Raw genomic sequence first — 20,394 nt, 5'->3', positions numbered from 1 at the left:
CATTACACCACTGTTTCTCAAATTAGAATCTAGGCTTCCATGGATATATTATCAGGGGTCCCAGAGTTCTCTATAAAAGCCTTTAAATTTAGGTTTTAATTTTTATAATAATCTAAGAAAAGAAGAGAAAAAGGCAATATAAGCATAATCTGGACATCCCAAATGACCACCTTATAACCTTCTATTGCCTGTGGTGCCTTTTTATGTTTGTATTTGTGTTTAGATCGTGTAATTTTAGTGGGATAATGAGGAAAGAACAGAAGCAGTAGACCTAATAAGAAAATGACGTGTTGACACCATAGGAAGGTCACATTATAATATTACTGCTTATTCCAAGGGCAAAGAAGTAAGCAAGGAGTTTTACAGTAAATCTAAGAGAGAAAAGAGGTGGGAGAACTGAATTATCACATAGCTCGCAGGGGTACCGGTGTGACACACCAAACTTGGGCATGTTTAGAATGGCAAAACTACAGCCACTATGAAACTTAATTTCATTAGTTTGGTGGTTTTGCTTATATTTAATTTATAAATTTGCTCTGGTTTTATAAATTGTACATAAGGAGATTTTTAACCTAGTTCTTTAAACCAAGTTTTACATTATGATAAAAATGATTTCAGTGGTATTCTAAATAATTCTTCACGTGCTCTTGCCTTATTTCACAATTTTAGGCTTCATTTAATGGGGGCACTCTCTAAATTCTTCCAAAAGTGTTCAGAAGAATAACCCAGAGCTGTAGAGAAGGCAGGAGAAATTTTTTCCTTTAGTGTGTGGATGTCCTGTGCTTCTGTTGATGAGGTTATTTTTCCATGCATAGGAATATGTCCAAAAGAGATGAATGCTGATCCTTCAATATGGTTATTTAAATTATAATCTTATTTCTTTCTGGTGTTATTCCAGATCATTCAATTTCCATTTCTGTGATTTTTGCTTATCAATGAAATATCTTTTCATCAGGGTCGGATGCCTATGCTACTGTCTTCAGAATGGTTCTTGACTCTTATTTATTCAGAGAAGCAAGGGGGAAAGGAACTGTCAGTCTCCCCAGCCCTCCACACCTGAATTTATGTTATAGATAAAGTTGTTTGTTTATTGTCTATCCTAGAATATAAACTCCATGGAGGTAGGGATTTTCTCTTGTTTATCCCATTCAGGGGTTCTAAATGGGGCAGTTTCCACCCCCAGGAGACATTTGGCAATGTCTGGAGACATTTTTGGTTGTCATGACTAGGATGGGAGCTACTACTAGCATCTAGTGTGTAGAGGCCAAGGATGCTGTTAAACATCCCATAATGCACAGGACAGCACTCCCCTCTTCACCCCCATCCTCCCCAACCCAACAATAAAGAATGTAGTCCAAAATGTCAATAGTGCTGAAGCTGAGAAACCCTCAGTTCAAAAATGGTGTCTGGCAAGTAATAGAGACTTGTAAGTATTTGTGGAGTAAGTGAAAAATAGTTGGCATCTACCAGGTGTCAGGGAGTATTATAGAGGCTAACAGATGTAGCAAGATCATTTAATAACATATTAGTTTGGTTTGGTTCCCTCTGTATTTTTCCTGCCCCCCCCCCCCCCGCCCCAAACAGGTAGCTCCTGGGCATTTCCTTTTTTTTTTTTTATAAAGATTTATTTATTTATTTAAGAGAAAGAGAGAGAGTTGGGGGGGCAGAGGGAGAGGGACAGAGCCTTTAAAAAAAAAAGATTTTATTTATTTACGTGAGCGTGAGAGAGAGTGAGCAAGCATGAGCTGGGAGAGAGGAAGAAGGAGAAGCAGACTCCCCTCTGAGCGGGGAGCCTGATGTGGGGCTCGATCCCAGGACCCTGGGATCATGACCTGAGTTGAAGGCAGATGCTTAACCAACTAAGCCACCCAGGTGCCGTGAAGGAGAGAGTCAAGCAGACTCCATACTTAATGTGGAGCCCCATGCAGGGCTCGAATTCACGACTGTGAGAAACCAAAAGTCAGATGCTTAACCAGCTGCACCACCCAAGCACCCCACTATTGGGCATTTCCTGTCCTCAGAGTGTGTGACAGGACTGAGAAGTGGCAGAAGAAAGGTTTTCTTCTTGACTTTGTGAAGGTATATCACTGAGATTGTGCAGGTGTCCTGGAGGGGCCTTTCTGTGGCCTTGTAGAGGTGGGAGTGTGGAGTCCTAATAATGTCAAAAATGGAATTTCTTTCCATCCTCTTGGACTAGGAGTTTGAAGTTGGATTTAATTCAATAAAATAATATGCCATTTCTTGTATATCTGAATTTATGGAATAGGATTTATATATTTTATACATTATTTGATTTAAAAATTCTTAGGCAACTGTACAAGATAGGCACTATTATTGCCATTTTATAGATGAGAAAACTGAGATTTAGAGAGATGAATTAGTTTACTTCAGATCATACAAATTATAAATTAAAAACCCAGTTGAACCTAGCTCAGTCTGACCTGAGAACCCCAAACCAAAACTATCTTTCTTTGAGTGAAGAAGTTTCTGAGAAAGGATAAACACGGTACAAAACTTTCTTCCTAGACCATCCCTTTTCTCACTAGAGGACTTTTTGCTTCTGAAATGGTTTTCTCTTTCTTCCCAGGTGGGCTATTGATTAATAAACTAATTCTAACAACTATCATGTCCAAGATGTTAAGCTACTAGAGATGGCTTATAAGTTTTATTTCATGTGTCATCTCTGATCACTTAGCAATGGCTATAAATGTGTTGAGAAGGATTCTCAGGCTGAGTCTGGGAACAGAGCCATCATCAATTAGCTGTCTGCTGTTGTGTCTAGTGGCTTGCACACATTCCACACATTTACATTCCCTGTTTGGGGCACTAGGGGGCAATCAAAGATGAATAAGGTCCCCTATGGAAATAGCCATCCTTCAAGATTCAGCTCCATTCCACCACCTCCAGAAGCTTTCCTGATCATCCCAGCTTCTCTCTCTTTTCTAATCCTATAGCTATAGTATAGTAGGTGAGATAGGGAAATATAATAATTCTCATGAAACTTCACACTGCTTCATACTCTTCATGTATGCATCTCACTTCCTCAGCTGGACAATAAGGCCCTGGAGCTCATTGGGTAGTGCTCAAGAAGCTCCACATCTCTCATATGACTTAATACAATAGACAGTCAATGAATATTTGTTGTGCAGAGGTTAAATAAATTAATGAATGAGGTGGGATACTGTATACAGGAACTTTTATTCCTATTGAGTTGAACAACGTGCACATAAATACATGATTCCAAAATTAAACACCTAATATCTAGCATATTAAGTGACCTCTAGGATCCTGCTCTAGCACTGTGATTGACATACATTCTCTCTGGTCAGTGTTCCTCAAATATCTGTAGTTTTTAAATATTTTGAACATCCAGATTGAACCTTTCAGTCTAAAACCACTCCCAGAAATCATCTCCATATCCTGTTTTATTCATTTCTTACCACTTGTTCCTGTCAAACATACTCCATATTTTACTTATGCATTTTGTGTATCTTCCCCACTCACAAAAGGGAAGAATGCAATGAAGACAGGATTTTCGTCTTTTTAGTGACTGCTTATTTTTGTTACCTGTTGCTATATAAAGAAACAATTCCAAACTTAGTGGCACAAAACAACTTCCATTTCATTATATGTGCAGATTTTGTGGTCAGGTATTCGAAGAGGTTATACAGTGGGTATATTCTATTCTACTGCTATGTAATAAAGTACCACAAACGTAGTAGCTTAAAATAATATACATCTGTTACTGCAGTAGGTCAGATGTCTGGGCATAGCTTAGGTGGGTCCTCTGCTCAGAGGCTCACAAGTCTACAATCAAGGTGTTGGCCAGGCTGCATTTCTTTCTGAAGCTGAGGGCATTTCTCAAGCTCACATGGTTGTTGGCAGAATTCAGTTCCTTGTGGTTGTAGGACTGAGGTCCATGCTTTATTGTAGGCTGTCTGTATGGGGCTACTCTTAGCTCAGAAAATCATTGACCGTCCCTTGCCACATGGCCCTCTCATGACATAGTAGCTTCCTTCTCCAAGGTTGGCAAAGAAATCTGTTTCCTCAGGAAGGACCCAATCCCTCTTTTAAGGGCTTTTACCTGGTTAAGTCAGGCCCCACCCTGAATAATCTCCCTTTTTGTTAACTCAAAATCATCTGATTTGGGACCTAAATTATATTTGCAAAATCCCTTCATCTTACCATAATAACATAATCATGGGAATGATATCCTATCATATTCACAGCCCCTCTTCTCCCCTCAGAAGGGGATTGTACAGACTGGGTATACAAGGGGAGTGTGTGGGAATCTTGGGGGCCATCTGAGTATTTTGCCTACCAGGGCAGAAGTGTCCTGTTTCTTGAAGTCAGGTAGGGTGGGGAGTTATTTCATCTGGGAAAACTGGAATTAGTGGGGGGCTGGAGCAATTTATAGGTACCTTTACCCAAATCTCTGGCCCCTTCTCAGAGAGGACTCAAATGATAGGCTCAGCTGGGACTGATGACCAGAGACACTTATATGTGGCCTGTCCATGTGACTTGGGCTTTTCACAGCATGGGGCTGGTTCTGAGAGGAAGGATCCCAGAAGGGATCATCTGAAAGTGAATATTTCAAAAGATCCAGGTGGAAGCTGAATGGATATTTATGACCCAGCCAAAGAAGTCACATAGCATCATTTCTGTGCCACAAATCTGCACACATTCCAGGGACATAGACCCTTCCTCTCAATGAGAAGAATGGCAAAAAATCTGTAGCCATTATTTTTTTTTAAATACCACAAGAAGCATGCAATAAATATTTGTTGAATTAAAGAAATATTTGTCTAATGAAGCTAATTCAAACTAGGATGGAATTATACCAAGGAAAACTATCCAGTAGAGACACACTCAAATGATGAATGAGTTTAATAGGTGAAAGTATAGGAAAAGCATTTTAAGCAGAGGGAACAGCATATGCAAAGGCATTGAAACACGAAAAAATTGGGTGCATTAGGGCAACTATATGTAGTTCAGAGTAGCAAGAACATAGAGTGTATATGGAATAGTGTGGGGGGGGTGATAAGTGTGGAGAGATGGGCAGTAGTCAGGTCATAGGGGGACTTGTGGGTCATGCTATGGAGTTTTCCTGGAAGAGTTGGGAAGATATTGAAGAGTGCCGGGAGTTCAGGTAGGCATTTTAGATTGATACATCTGCAGTATAGAGGATAGACTGGAGGTATGGAGAGCAGTGAGAAGGCTGCTATAGTAATTCAGGCAAGAGATGATAAGAATGAATTGTGGCCTTTGCATTGTGAACAGATAAGAGAGGACAGTTTTCTGTATCAGAGTCTCATTTGGTAACTTTAGTATTGCTTTACTTATTTATTTTTGCATTCATTGCAATCTGAATTCTTGTTCTTACTATTCATCACAGAGTTTGATGCTCATCTGGAATGCATGAGTGTTGAAACTCATTGGCATAAGTCGGGCATAGTGTACAGTGCTTCTGAGCACTGCTCCCTACACAATCTTTACAGCTCAGCTCTAAACCAACTCCCTTGGTGATGAGTGTTGGTGATGAGATATAAATACATTAAGACGAAAGCAAGACAGTCACCTTGGCTTGGGATACAGCAAGGAGATAGAATCTGATTCCTGCTTTGCTTGTGTTCAAAGCAGCACGACATATTTGTATAGCAGTGTTCTCTCTGGAGTGTCAAGTACTTAATAAATATCACCTCTGCACATTTTTGCAAATAGAGCCAGTTGAATTCCCAGGTTTCCTGGCCTTTTGCAGAATTTCTGAGGTGAATAAGCTTCTTCTATTTCTTCTCTTCACTAGAAAATTATCAAAGGACTGATCACCTTTAGGACTAAGATAAATTATTGACTCCTTCCTGTTGATGGAGGGACCGGGACCATGACCCTTATATTACAGATTGGGAAATGAGGTTTGAGGGTGGGATAATGTCCTAAAAACTGGTCAGTGGGGAAAACTGGGAAAAATTCAGATCACACATTTCATCTCATGTAACTAATGAACTTGTCATCTTTTGTACCTAATACATATTTTGTTTAATAACTGTTAAGGAAATTTTAGATACTAAGAATTCCTTTGATTCAGTTCAGTAAATATTTATTAAACATCTACTATAAGGCAAACACTATTCACAGTGAAAGATCAATAATAACAAAAATCTCTGTTCTCATGAAACTCACATTCTGGTGAGGGGAACAATAAACAATAATGATCACAAAGAATTTGTAACTAAGATTATATGTGTGTTAGAGGTAGTAATTAAAATTAATAATATATTAGAACGTGATATGTTTGATGGAAAAAAACAAACCTGAGTAAAGGGGGTTGGGAGATATGCAGGGCACAGTTTGCAATCTTAAATAAGGTGATCATGGTATGCTTATTAAAAGATCTTTTTTTTTAATCCTCAACATCACCCCATTACACATGAATGAAGGAATCCTTACTCTTGAGCTTCTTAAATTGCATTATCTCTCAGAGTTTGTTTCCCCATTCATCCACTCATTCAAGCACCACATATTTGTTGTATTAATGGTGTTGTTCCCATCTATACTTTGGAAAATACCGATAAATAATTGATATAACCACTGCTCTTATGGAATGTCCAGTAGGAATGTTTTACAAGCACTTCTCAGAGTACAGTGGATGCTCTGAGAGGGAAACCTTCTATTGCTGTGAGGGCATATCATCAGGGACATCTCACCCAGGCTTCAAGTCAGGGAAGGCCTATGAGAAATGTCATGTAAGCTGAGGCCTAACGAATAACTGGTAAAGTGGGGTGGGCTAGGATGGGAAAGGGTGTTCCATGCAGAGGAAACAGCCTGTGTGAATGATGACTTGACAGACGTTCACTATGGCAGGAGTAAAGACAATAAAGTGGAAGATGTCTGGAGAGTTAAGTAGAGGTCAAGCCACACAGATGCCAGTAACCATGTAAATTATCTGCAAAATGAGGATGAAGAATGGCACACAACATCTTCCAATGAGTAGATGCTCAGTAAATAATGTCTGTTAACCATATAAATGTTGACAGTAATAATAATGAATTAGACCAGTGCATAACCTCAAACCAGTTGAAAGTTGGTGTCCTTAGTGTATCTTCTTGGTAAGGTAAGCCTCTTCTTGGTAACAGGATGCTGACTTGGGTTAGTATTTAAGGGAAACCTAAGTTCTTTTTTGGCTTCTGAGCCTAATATGTATAATCCCTGATTTCCTTGGTAGGGTGATAAAGGAACAGAATTTGAAATTGGAGACAGGTAGATCTGGCTTTTAGTGTTAAGTCTGCCATTTATAGCTCTGTGACCTTGGACGAGTCTTTTATGTTTCTGGATCTCAATGACCTTATCTGTAAAATGAAGATAATAATACTATTCACTCTCAAAGGGCTGACATGAGGATCACATGGAGTGATATTTGAAAAATTGTATTGTAATTTCTGATGTGTCACAGGTTGGTTTGACTTACTTTTGGGTATATTGATGGGAAAAGATCTTAAGAAAAAGCCTCCTCTTTGTATTTTCCCCAGACCAGGTTCTTTCCATCACAACTCAGTGCAGTTCAGCACATTTCTCAGCCAGCTTGCTAATGCTTTCTTCGATTGCTGAGGGAATATTGTTTTGAGTCCCCACTTCATTATGGTGCTGCTCTAAAATTCCGTCTATGCTGAACACAAATGCAAAATTAGGAACTGGTGGTTAGGTCATGTGACATTCATTCAAACTTCTCTACAAATAATGGGGGTCTGTTTAGGTAGCAATAGACAAGTCTAATCTCCCCCATATTACTGTAATTATTAACTACTACTCCTAAAATCTATCGAGTTATCATTATTGTTATTATTATGAAACTCAATCCCATTTCCATGTCATAAAGATAAACCAAATCTCATTTCAATTAGTTACAGCAGGAGGGAATGAACTTTAAACAGACATTTAATTTCTGAAAAAAAAATTAGGAAGTTCTTCATGGAAATGTTATGGCATTTTGAAACAGATTAATAGTTCAGTGTGAACACATCCACCCTGCAGCTAAATGATGGGTGTATGATGATGAGGAGACAGGTTAAATGAGCAAAACCAGTTGATACCACTGGTTTGGTTCTAATCAAATAATATTCACTTTATGACTCTTCTGTGCTATTCTTTTTTTCCATTTACTTTACAGATTGAATGATTGGTTTTACATTATGGAAGTATTTTATTTATTAAGAGAAAGTAGTTGACTTTCAGGTTGATAATAAAATTTTAACAAAATCTTCCCAAACTAGATGATGTGGAGAGTCACATTCTCCCCCAAAAAGTCAAACACCCAAGATGTTGACCTATAGCCGCAATGGAGGTGGAGGGCGCTTGAAGCTGATTCAGAAAGCTTGTCCATTCTTTTTTTTTTCCTTTTTTATTAACATTCATATCCAAGAGTGTGCCCACTTTTCAGCAGCTGAACATGACAAGGGGAAAAGGTTTCAATGATGAATTCTTGTGTGTGTCTGTAAATTTCATGCTTGTGAAGTTGGATTAATAGCAAGGGAGACTGAAGTCCTTTTGTTCTTGCACAAACAGCTACAAAGCAGAGAGCGACAGTGTGAGTGTCCCAGTCTAGCAAGGGCCTCAAGGCATGACTGGAGGGACCTCGCAGTCAATCTCTGGCCTTTCTTCTGAGGGCTAATTATGGCATTTGTTCCACTGGGACCTGGATGGAAACCACGAAACGAATGTCAGCAAGACTTCAGCATTTCTTTCAGTCTCTGTGAGGGCTGGGTTGAAATGAAATATTCTAGATTTAAATCTGTTGTCACAAAATTACCATCTAAGGCCTTTATACACTCTTCAGTTCTCAGGGAAAGAAAACATAGCAATCTGGTTGGTATGTAGTTACAGAAGGATTCATCTTTGGATCTTTGAATCACAGTACTTTTCTCCAGGTCACTGGAACCGCTGCTAGGTGTATGATGGGATAAAAATTCCTATTCCTGGAAAAGAGACACTACCTCACTGCACTACACTGCTATAAAAAGAATAAGTCCTTTGGGAGGGATGTGTTGTAGACAATTGAAATAAAGTTAGTAAAGCCTTGACTTTTTACCTAACATCATTTTTGAGAGGAGCTGAAAGTATTTCATCTACTTCATTTTAGCACAGTTTGTGGCCCTACTAATTAGGGAGCTTAGTGATTAGGAACAGTGGTTCTTAAGTGAGGGCTTTTCTTCACTAACTCTTTTTAGAGAAATAAGAAAAATAAGGACTGTGTATAAAGCTTTTCTATAAAGCCTCATTTATTCCTCTACTTTAGGAGTTAAAAATATCCTTTACTTTAAGAAATGACACTGATGGTAGATGGTAGTTGGTTTTTTAAAAGGCCCTTTACAAAACACAAAAGATGGCAAACTTAGGTTTAGGCTCACATTTTTACTTTTTATTTTATTTTTTAAAAAAGATTTTATTTATTTATTTGACAGAGAGAGACACAGTGAGAGAGGGAACACAAGCCGGGGGAGTGGGAGAGGGAGAAGCAGGCTTCCCAGCAGAGCAGGGAGCCTAATGTGGGGCTCGATCCCAGGACCCTGAGATCATGACCTGAGCCAAAGGCAGACGCTTAATGACTGAGCCATCCAGGCGCCCTTACGCTCACATTTTTAAAAAGTTTTGTTTTTTAATTTTCACATCAGCAAAATCCCCAAATCTGAAAACCAATGTCATAGAGCAACGGCTTTAAAATTAGAGAGTTTAGACTTTATGACTTACCAGCTATTTGGCCTTAAGCTAGATAACTACTTTCTGAGCCTTGATTTTTTTCATTTATAAAATGGAGATTTAAGCATTTATCTCACAATATTTATAAAAGTAAAAAATTGGAAACAGTCCAATTTGATAGATACAAATGTCTATTAATGGGCGATTGGATAAGCAAACTGGTATATTTATGCAATGGAATACTATTAGCAATAAAAAGGAATGAACTACTCATACATGCGGAAAACTGGATGAACTTCAAAAATATTATGCTAAGTAAAAGAAACAAGGCACACTAGACCACACACTGTATCATTCCATGTACATGTAATGTCCAGAAAAGACAAATCTATAGACAGAAAGTAGATTGTGGCTGCCCAGGCTGGGGCTAAGGGCAAGCATTGAAGCAAACGGATATGAAAGATATCTTTGGGGTAATGGAAATATTCTAAAACAGAATCATGGTAACATGAGTTACACAAGTCTGTACATTTACTAAAATTTGTTTAAATTGTACACTTAAAAATGGGTGAATTTTTTGGTATGTAAATTAGACTTCAATAAAACTTCTTAAAAAATAACTTGAAAAAGGGGAAAAAAATGAGCTATGATGTGTGAAGCATCTAGCCCAGTGCTGGTACATAGTATGTGTGCGAAGAAGAGCACCACAATTATAGAACTATGTTGGCCAACCTTTTGGAGAACTCCCTCCTCCACTGTGACTTGTTGGACTTTGCATGAGTGAGAAATTAATTAAAGCCATTATGATTTCAGTGTTTATATGTTACTACAACTAACACATACCCTGCTGCAAGGAAATTGTAGGCTGGCTGGGGAGACAAGATCTATATATAAAATAATTAGATGCTGAAATAAGCCATTTAAGATTAAATGCCCAAGTGAGTCACATAGATAGTTGTTGTTCTGGGACTTCAGAAGAAGGTGAGTTCCCCATGTCAGGAAAGGGCCCTAAGCTGGATCTTGAGAATGGGGAAGAAATCAGGGAGAAGAGAAGAGGCAGAGGGATGCTCTAAGATAAAAGTAAGATAAATACAGTCATGGAGAAATGTTGGCCATGGTCACTCAGGGAGCTCCAGGGAAAGAGTTTGGGCTTTGAAAGCAGACTGATTTAGGTTCAAACTCTGGCTTCACCATTTGTAAATTGTATGACCTTAAGCAAGTAACTTAATTTTTTAAAAAGATTTTATTTATTTATTTGACAGAGAGAGACACAGCAAGAGAAGAAACACAAGCAGGGGGAGTGGGAGAGGGAGAAGCAGACTCCCCGCTGAGAAGGGAGCCCGATGTGGGGCTCGATCCCAGGACCCTAGGATCATGACCTGAGCTGAAGGTAGACGCTTAACGACTGAGCCACCCAGGCGCCCCACGTAACTTAATTTCTGAGACCTAATTTCATTATCTATAAAGTGGTGATAATAATACCTATCTTTTAGGATTAATGTTAGTATTAAGTGAGATATCCTCTACATAAATCTCTTAGCACGATGCCAGGCTTATAGAAGGTATTTAATAAACATGAATTTCCTTTCCTCTTATGTCCTCAAAGAAGTGATAATTTGGTTATGGAAGAAGCACATACTGGGAATGATTTTTTTTTAAAGACAATGTCAGATTAAAACCAAATTAATTATACAGTTAGTCAGACATTCTTACTCATCTTAAGATCTAGTTTATCAATTAATGCATCCTATATTTCTCCTTGGCAATACTCATGGCATTTTTAAAAATTCAACTTCATTGTGATATAATTTACATATAATACACTGCACCCATTTAAAGTGCACAATTCAATGAGTTTTGACAAATGTTATACTGTGTAACCACCACCACAATCAAGATACAGAACATTTCCATCATCTTCAAAAGTTCCTTCATGCCCTTTTGCAGTCTATCCTCCCCTTTATACCTGGCCATAGGCGACACTGGCATGTTTCTTATATTGTTTGCTTGCTTGTTCTAGAATTTCGTATAAGTGGAATCATACAGTATGCATTCTTTTGTGCCTGGCTTCTTTTTCTCAGCATAGTGTTTTTGAGACTTATCCATGTTTCATTTTAGTAGTCCATTCCATTTTACTACTAAGTTGTATTCCATTGTATGGATATATCTCAATTTATTTATCCATTTACCTGCTGGTGGAAATTTGGATTGTTTCTAGTTTTTAGCTATTGTGAATAAAACTGCTGTAAATATTCAAGTACAGCCTTTGGTAGACATATGTTTTCATTTATTTGGGGTAAATAACGTAGGAGTAGAATTGCTGTGTCATAAAGTATGTTTAACTTTGCAAGAAACTGCCAAACTTTCCTAAAGTGGTTGCTCCATTTTATATTTCTGCCAACAGTATATGAGAGTTTTAGTTTTCCATGTCTTCAATGGACACAAGTATTGTCAGTTATTTTAATTTTAGCCACTACAATAGGTCTACAGTGGTATCTCATTGTGGTTTTAATTTACATTTTCTTTTTTCTTTTAAAGATTTTATTTATTTATTTGACAGAGAGAGAGAGAGAGCTAGAGAGGGAACACAAGCAGGGGGAGTGGGAGAGGGAGAAGCTGCCTCCTGGCTCCTGGCTCGATCCCAGGACACTGGGATTATGACCTGAGCCAAAGACAGACACCAGACACCTAACAACTGAGCCACACAGGTGCCCCTTAATTTACATTTTCTTGATGACTAATGATGTTGGGCTTATTGGCTATTTGTATATTTTCTTTTATAAAATGTCTGTTAAAATCTTTTATCCATTTAAGAATTTGGGCTCTGGTAGTTTTAATCATTTTTTAAATGTCTGTCTGACATACAAAACTGTAAACTCTATGAGGTACTATATCTCTAGGCCCTGTCACAATTCCTGGCAAATAATAGAGGTTCGATAAGTATTTGTTAACTGACTGACTTGAGTGATGTATGCTTTTATTAGAAGGAGTGGAGTGGCTCTGTTAATGCTAGCCTATTACTTTCCAAATTAGGAGACTCACCCACTCATAATTATTTCTGGTGATTTAGTACCCAGTTCCTTAGGGTTGGTCATTGAAAAAAATCTAACAAGATTTTTGAAACAAGAGGGAGTATCATTATCATATCAGATACTTATTGAATCCCCCCACCCCCATTCAAGGCTCTGTGCTAGGTATTTGGGCATGAGACTGCACTCCTGCCCTCAAGAAGCTTATGGTCTACTTGGCGATGTAATTCATAGGGATATACCCAAGGGCCAAACTCAGGAGTCAACTGAGTTGACTCAACTCATGAGTCTGGTAAATCAAGAGGAAGGAAAAATAACAACTTGCTTGGGAATTGAGAAAGATTTCATGGAGGAAATGACAAAGCAGATGAGTCTGGAGGATGGAAAGGATTGAGGTGCTTGAGGTTGGAAGGGTAGGGAAAGGCACCACAGGTTGGAAAAGGGAATGGGATGACATGAGGAAAAGCACAGAGGTGGAAAGGCTCAGGGAATGGTGTAGCCTAGCTTGAAATAACACTAGAGGTGAGGGGGTGCATTGTGGTAAGAACCTGCGAAGTAACTGTCTCCCTTGACACCTGGGAAAAATTGCCCTAGAATAGAAAAAAGGCTTTTTGGAGGAAAACCCATAACACAAATTTCGTTCTTGCCTTTTCTTGTCAACAGTAAGTAATAAGACCCTATTCAGGATATAATTAGACAGATTAGATCCCATGCCCTGAACTCCTATAACACTCTGTATATCTTTATTTCAACATTTACTATGCTTGTAATTTACTTGGTTTGGTAGGTTGTAAGGAAGATGAGGACAAGAAACACATTGGTCTTACTGTTGTATTTCCAGGGCCTGTTTAGTGAACAAATACATGAAAAATGAAATTTATTTTTGAGATTTAGAATCTTTGCAATAAAACTACTATCTGTGAATTTCTACAGCTGTTATAATAGTAAGCTACCCACTTGACTGGAATGTTTAACTGAAATTTTTTTTTAGTTCTGGATTTTATTCCGGTACTGTCTTTTTGGCAGGGTTTTGTTTTGTTTTGTTTTATAGTAATAAGAGCTACCATTGATAAAGGTATTTACTCTATGCCAGACATGGCATGAAAATATTTTGTTTTGTTTTTTTTTATACAAGATGAGAAAACTGATGTCAAGAGAAATGGAATTATTTGTCCAGGGTTCATAGTAAATAGCAGAGTTGGAATTTGAACTCAGGTCTGGCTGAATATAAAGTTAGTGTTTTTAACCTTCTACTGGGACATCAGATTGTTGTTAAACCATTGCTTATTTAAACAGAGCTCTTCAACTTGAGCCTATTATTCCCACAGAACCTTGCAGATGATGCTCTGGATTTGAACAAAAGTGTGAATTTGAGTACCCAGGTTCCCCCTACAACCTAGACAAGTGTCTGCAGGCCAGACATGTGAGGTACAATAGTACATTAAAGAAGCTAAATATGTATTTGTTGACTGACTTTACTGATGTAGAACAGGGTAGACCACTCACCCAAAGCTACCATACTTTTCCTAGGGTATGTTTGAAGGGAAATTATAGCTTCAAATGTTGTAGTTAAGTTGCAGTATAATTTTATTACTTGCTGTTCTACTGCAAATTTGAAAATAGCCTCTTAATGTCATTTGAAATGGATTCATCAAGGTTTTGCCTTTCTCTGAACTTGCTAAGATTTGAGATGAGAGAGAGCTAAGTTAAGTAGTATAATCTGTTAGGGTGCTAGCATGGATTGGTTACAGTGGATGTCCAACATAACCTTGTACCTCCTTGCTTTATAAAATTTTCAAAAAAATTTTTGCTCCTTAAAAATTCTATGTGGGGGGGCACCTGGCTGGCTCAATCAATAGAGCATGCGACTCTTGATCTTGGAGTTGTGAGTTTGAACCCCATGCTGGGTGTAAAGATGACTTAAAAATACAACCTTTTAAAAAATAAAAATAAAGAATTCAGTGGGAATTGATGAAGCTTTTTCTTTATGCATTAATTGTAGGTAACTCTGGTTTTAGAAAGTGTTGGGTACACCCCCCTGAAACCAGTCTTTAAGTTAAATACTCAGGTAGCTTCCTCTTCATATTATCAGCTGGCTTGAGGAGATGTTTTTCCATTTTTTCTAAGTATCGTGCAGACAAGTGTGTGTACCTCTGTGCACATATATGTACCAGCATGCCTCTTTAAAGCAAATTGTTTTGGTAGTGTAAAAAACATCGTCAAAGTAAGCCGTTGCGTTTGTCACATATCTTATATACCTTTGAGCACAATTCCTGAAATTCATTTAGTGGGCATTCACTTAGAATTTTCTGAAGAACAATTTCTCTGTAAATTATTAACTTTTTATTGCCACATTTCCCAGATTCAATTAGATTAACATTTAGTGTCATTTCTCAAACAGAGATAATCATCCTGATTATGCTTTGAAGAAAGAACTTGCATGCTATATACCTTTTAGGCTTTTAATTTATCTTATGTATTTGGCAGGAATGTGTGTATATGTGGGGGCAGAAAAGAGGCTGAAAAGGATGAGACTTGGTGGGAATTGATAAGTCAAGAGTCATTCAATATTGAGTTTATGGCATTTGGTTTCCTCTGCCGTGGGCATATCAGAGAGCCAGTGAAATATGCAGGCTGAAGAGGACAGATTGCCCAAGTGGCTTCTGAATACAACATTTATTTCTAGCCAGTAAAGTTTAGCAAACCATGTCCAGTGCTGTTGACAAGTAGCACAAACCGAATGACAACAGTAAGCTTTTGATGTGTTGGCTAAGGTAGGCTTTGGAACTTACTGCTTTACGTCTCGCCACAGTATGTGGTAAAGTCCAAAGGAGTAGCGAACCCTACGCCAAACCCCCTTACTATGGTAGCAGCTACTTCAAACATAGTTTCATGAATAGGAGCTCATTTGACCCTTGACCAGAACCAGGCTCGAAATTGGCAGACAGAGAATCAGAGTAATTTGTATCATTTCAATTAGTTACTCGCTGCATAACGGGGAGGTCATGACTTTCTGCCATGATTACTGCCCATGGCAACCAAGCTTGAATGTACCATCAGTTTCCAAATACTTTCACTTAATAAATGTAAGTTCATAAACAAGGCTTGATTGTTGGGGGTACACAACAAAGTGAATTATCCAGTCTACGATTGAACAAGCGGAAGATGACATAACTTTGTCGGCAAGATTCTTTCAATTTTTTTTTTTTAAGAGAGAAGCTGATAAATGGGGTTAATAACATTGGCTGAATGAGCAGTATTGATCTTTGGCTATGTAAAACAGCCAGGAGAGAAGTGAGTTTGTGTAAGAGCACTGTTGTTGTAGTTCTGAAAGCCGGCAGTTTTCTTTCACTGTTTGCTCTGTACAACCAAAATTCAAAAATTTTAAAATCAATGTTGCCATTGTTGGGTCCAAACAGCACACCCTTCCACAGACAATGCAAAGAATTTCAAAATATAGATAGCTCCCTGATACATACAGATCTGATTGTAAGAAACATTGGGTTGTTTTCTTTCTCGAATAGAAAGGGCAGCTTGTTCTAGGGCGAAGACAATGGTGTGTCTAGATGCCTGTGAAACTTCATGAACCCAGTGCAATAATTCAAGCCTTTGATTTGAAAAATGTTTTGTATGTCTTCCTCCACATCTGCAAATACCTCCACTTTCCCTTGATGCCAGCCAAGAGTTGTTAGCAAGTCAATGTTTTCCACTTGAGGAAGAAAAAAAAGTTCAGCACGCACATAAGTTTTGCTATTTGGCTTTTGTTTTTTGAATTAAAATAAAGGTTTCCTTCTTTCATGTCACAATCTATTAGCCACCGGGAAACCTGGTATCACAGTTCTCTCCCATTCACCCCTGCATTTGTAGCAGATTTGACGGTGTGTGGAAACCAACACGGGCGCTGCTCTGTGACTGTGTCACCTACAATCAGCTTGTGCTGTGGTTCAGATTAATCATGACAGTAGGCAATATTTCCAACATTATTAGAAGAGAAACCTAATATTTTGGGACATCAGGGATCTCTGAGCTGTTGTCCATCAAACTGAGAACCTTCATTTCCTACTCCTTGGATGGGTAACCTTAAGTTTTAACCACTTAATGGACAAAACACTTCTTCAACCAAAAATAAATAAATAAAAATAAATAAATGTAAGTAAAGGAGGAAGATGTGGCTATTCTGGTATTTAAAGTTACGTTATGGGGTCATCCCCAAAAGGTCTGATAATCATGCTGTCCAGCGTGGACCCTCATTCTTTCTTGAAATGTGTTCACCCAAATGGTCCTAGGTTTTCCTGAATTTCTATCCTCAGGATGTTTTGTTATTAAATCTGTGGACGACTGTAAGATAGAGATCTCTACACTACTATTGAACTTTTATCTAATACGCTTTCTGGCTTGTAAATGTAAAGAAGATTTGCCAAGGATGTTACATGAACAATTCACAAGAAGGAGATTTGTGTTGGTATTTGAAGGATAATTATTAAAAAGTGACATTATATAAATATGGATTAAAGTTATACAGTATAAAAGTATACGCCAATATATATACTAAATTTGACAATACCATTTAGAAAATGGATATTTTTTAGGTTTGTATATACCTGCTTTAATGTACTTTTTACCTTTTGTCTGACTAATTTAGTTTACATGAATCGAACTGAAAACTGGGTACTCTATTGATCTTCTGAAGCTCTGATTTTTCTTCTTTGTAACTGAGAAAAAAAAGCATCAGATGATAATGCAGATGCTATGGAGACCATACAATTATTCATAGCTTCATCAGTAGTCCAAAACCCTTTGGATCAAAATTTTATTAAATGTCTATTATATTCTATACATCAGGAATGTTAAAAATTTATTAAATGTCTATTATATTCTATACATCAGGAATGTTAGATATTCATACCAAGACAGTGTACTATGCTTTAAGAGTCTGGTTTCTATCAGGTAATGTAATATTTCCTTTACACAGCTCATAGGGACAGGAAACCAGAGCAGCCAAAGGATGTTGCTGGACTTTTGGGTCTCGGTTTTAGACTTTTGCTTTCTAGCCCCTACAGAAGAGTAAGTTCTCTAAAAATAAGTATGGAATAAATGATTCCCCAAGCTTGTCTGATAAGTCTGTCTGTCTTATGATGGGTATTAAAGAGGGCACGTATTGAATGGAGCACTGGGTGTTATACGCAAACAATGAATCATGGAACACTACATCAAAAACTAATGATGTAATGTATGGTGATTAACATAACATAATAAAATAAAACTTTAGAAAAAGAAAGAGACCAAAGTCTTGATACATTTCCTTGCATTTAGCAGGTTTTAGTGTGCAAACAGCTTAACGTTTTCCAACTGAGTTCCTAACTAAATTATGTAATAACAAATACTATACAATTAACTGATCACTCTCTACTTTCTTTTTCAACCTTAGGCAAAGAATCTGATAAAGTTCAGGACTTATTCCAGGACCTTTCTTCCCGTTTTAGGCTTTGGCTGCTCCCAGGTCTATCCATCATCATTTTAGCTTTGAAAGTTGGTTCATTTGTCTTGTTCCCTTAGCTCTGTCACCTCAAGCTTCGAAGGTTGAGTCCCAGTTTCTTGCATGTGGTCTTTCACTGGCCCACTCCCTGCTGGTACCCACTCCATCATTCTTGTAGCTATTTGATCTTCCTGGTTTTCTGTGTGTCAGACTCTGCCCAGCCACCTGATGGTTTTTGGTTCCAGGCTTGCCGCAGATTCTCCATTCTCTTTCTGGCTTGTCATTCTGTCACTATGCTAAGCTTCACCCCTTTATCCTTTTAATTAAGGCACAGTTTATTGCATTTTTTCCCCTGATTACCAAGTGGCACTTTGTTATCAAAATTTTGGAAAATGAAGCAACAGCACAATGGAAAACCAAAACATCTACCATCCCACTGTCTAGAGAGCATCACTGTTGCCATTTTGGCATATGAGTTTCCTGGGGTGTTTTTCTTTCCTTCCTCTTTCCGTTCCCCTCTCCTCCTCCCTCTCTCCTTTCCTTCCTTCTTTCCCTCTTTATTATTTTCTTCTCATATATTTTTGGGTGGTTTCAGATACCTTAGAAAATTATTGGCTCCTTGGGCGTTTTTTTCTTTTCATCAAGAGCATTACTTTGAGCATTTTTCTTCAAAGATTATCTCCAAATGCTATAAAATTCCGTTTTCTTCTATTGCCTCTGTAATTTTCCTTCTCATTTCCTTCCCACAGTTTCAGGCCTGCATAAAATAACTCATGGTTTAATATAATGTATGTTCTCCATACCCTTTTTGGTTTGGCCTGCTTGGATGTACTCTGTTATGAAGTTTTAATCTTGTAATAAGATTGTAATCTTCTTTACTTTTCCACACATGACTGGCACCTTTTTTTTGACAGGGAAAAATATAGGGTATTTTGAACACTGATGCTTTACAAACTCAATCACTAGTGGTTTAGCTGCCAAGGAACATGGGGTATAATACCCAGATTACCCTTCTGGACTTCCTAATTAGTAAAGAGACTTGGTGTGTCATCAAGATGTCAGGCAGCATTCTAAAAGGAACAGGCCGGTTTTAGTCTTCCTAAAACTCCATAGGCCTTCTTGATCATTCATTCATTCATTCATACAGCAAAAATTTGTGGAGCATCTTTTTTGTCCAAAAGAAATATAATGTAAACCACAAATGTGTACCACACATGAAATTTAAATTTTTTCTGTTAACCACGTTAAAAAAGAAAAAACAGGGGCCCCTGGCTGACTCAGTCAGGTAGAGCATGTGACTCTGGATCTTGGGGTTGTGAGTTCAAACCATGTTGGGTGTAAAGATTACTTAAAAATAAAATCTATTAAAAAAAAGAAAAACCAGTAAAAATAATTTCAATAATATATTCTATTTAACCCTTATTCAAAATATTATATGTAACCAATATAAAAATTATTAATGAGATTTTTTTTTCCTGTCTTTGAAACCCAGTGTTTATTTTATACTCACAGCACATCTCTATTTCGACTAGCTCCATTTCGAGTGTTCGGTAACCACATGTGGCTTTGGCTATCATACTGGATAACACCAATGCAGACATTTTGCTGGAGATTCTGAGAAGAGAAGGCAGATGTAATCCTCAGTCACTTGTTATCTAACAGGGAAAACAGCCGTTACATAAGGGATTGTTAATACAATATATATAATAAAAACAAAGAAACAAAAATGCCAGGCTAAGTCCAGACAGTTATATATTCAAACTATCTTGGGGTGGGGGGCAAAGAGATTCAGGTTGTCTTTATTATTTTCCCCACTGGAATTAACTAATTGTGTGATCTTTGGCAAATCAATTAACCTCTCCCTTCTAGACTCAGATTTGAATTATCATCCTTGACTCTAAAGAACCTACATTAAAAAATAAAACAAAAGATCCTACATTTAACCACTCAGCCCTACTCCCTTCCATAATTATTAGTTTAATATCTGTGTTCCCTGATGTACTGTAACTATTGTGAGGCTAGAGACTCTGTCACATTTGTCTATTTCTGTCTCTCCAGCACCATCATTCTATATTTTTGGAATGAAAAATGAACTGAAGAAGTGAATGAAGGTTAAATAAAGGCTTCCCACTTAAATCTCTTGTTAGGATTAAAATTCATTTGACAGTTCATGTTCTCCCAAGTGATAAACTTCTCCCT

Source organism: Zalophus californianus, chromosome 4 (genome assembly GCF_009762305.2).
Source record: "Zalophus californianus isolate mZalCal1 chromosome 4, mZalCal1.pri.v2, whole genome shotgun sequence".
Taxonomy (NCBI): Eukaryota; Metazoa; Chordata; class Mammalia; order Carnivora; family Otariidae; genus Zalophus; species Zalophus californianus.
The sequence above is the reverse complement of the archived record's forward strand: the minus strand, read 5'-3'. Positions refer to the sequence as shown.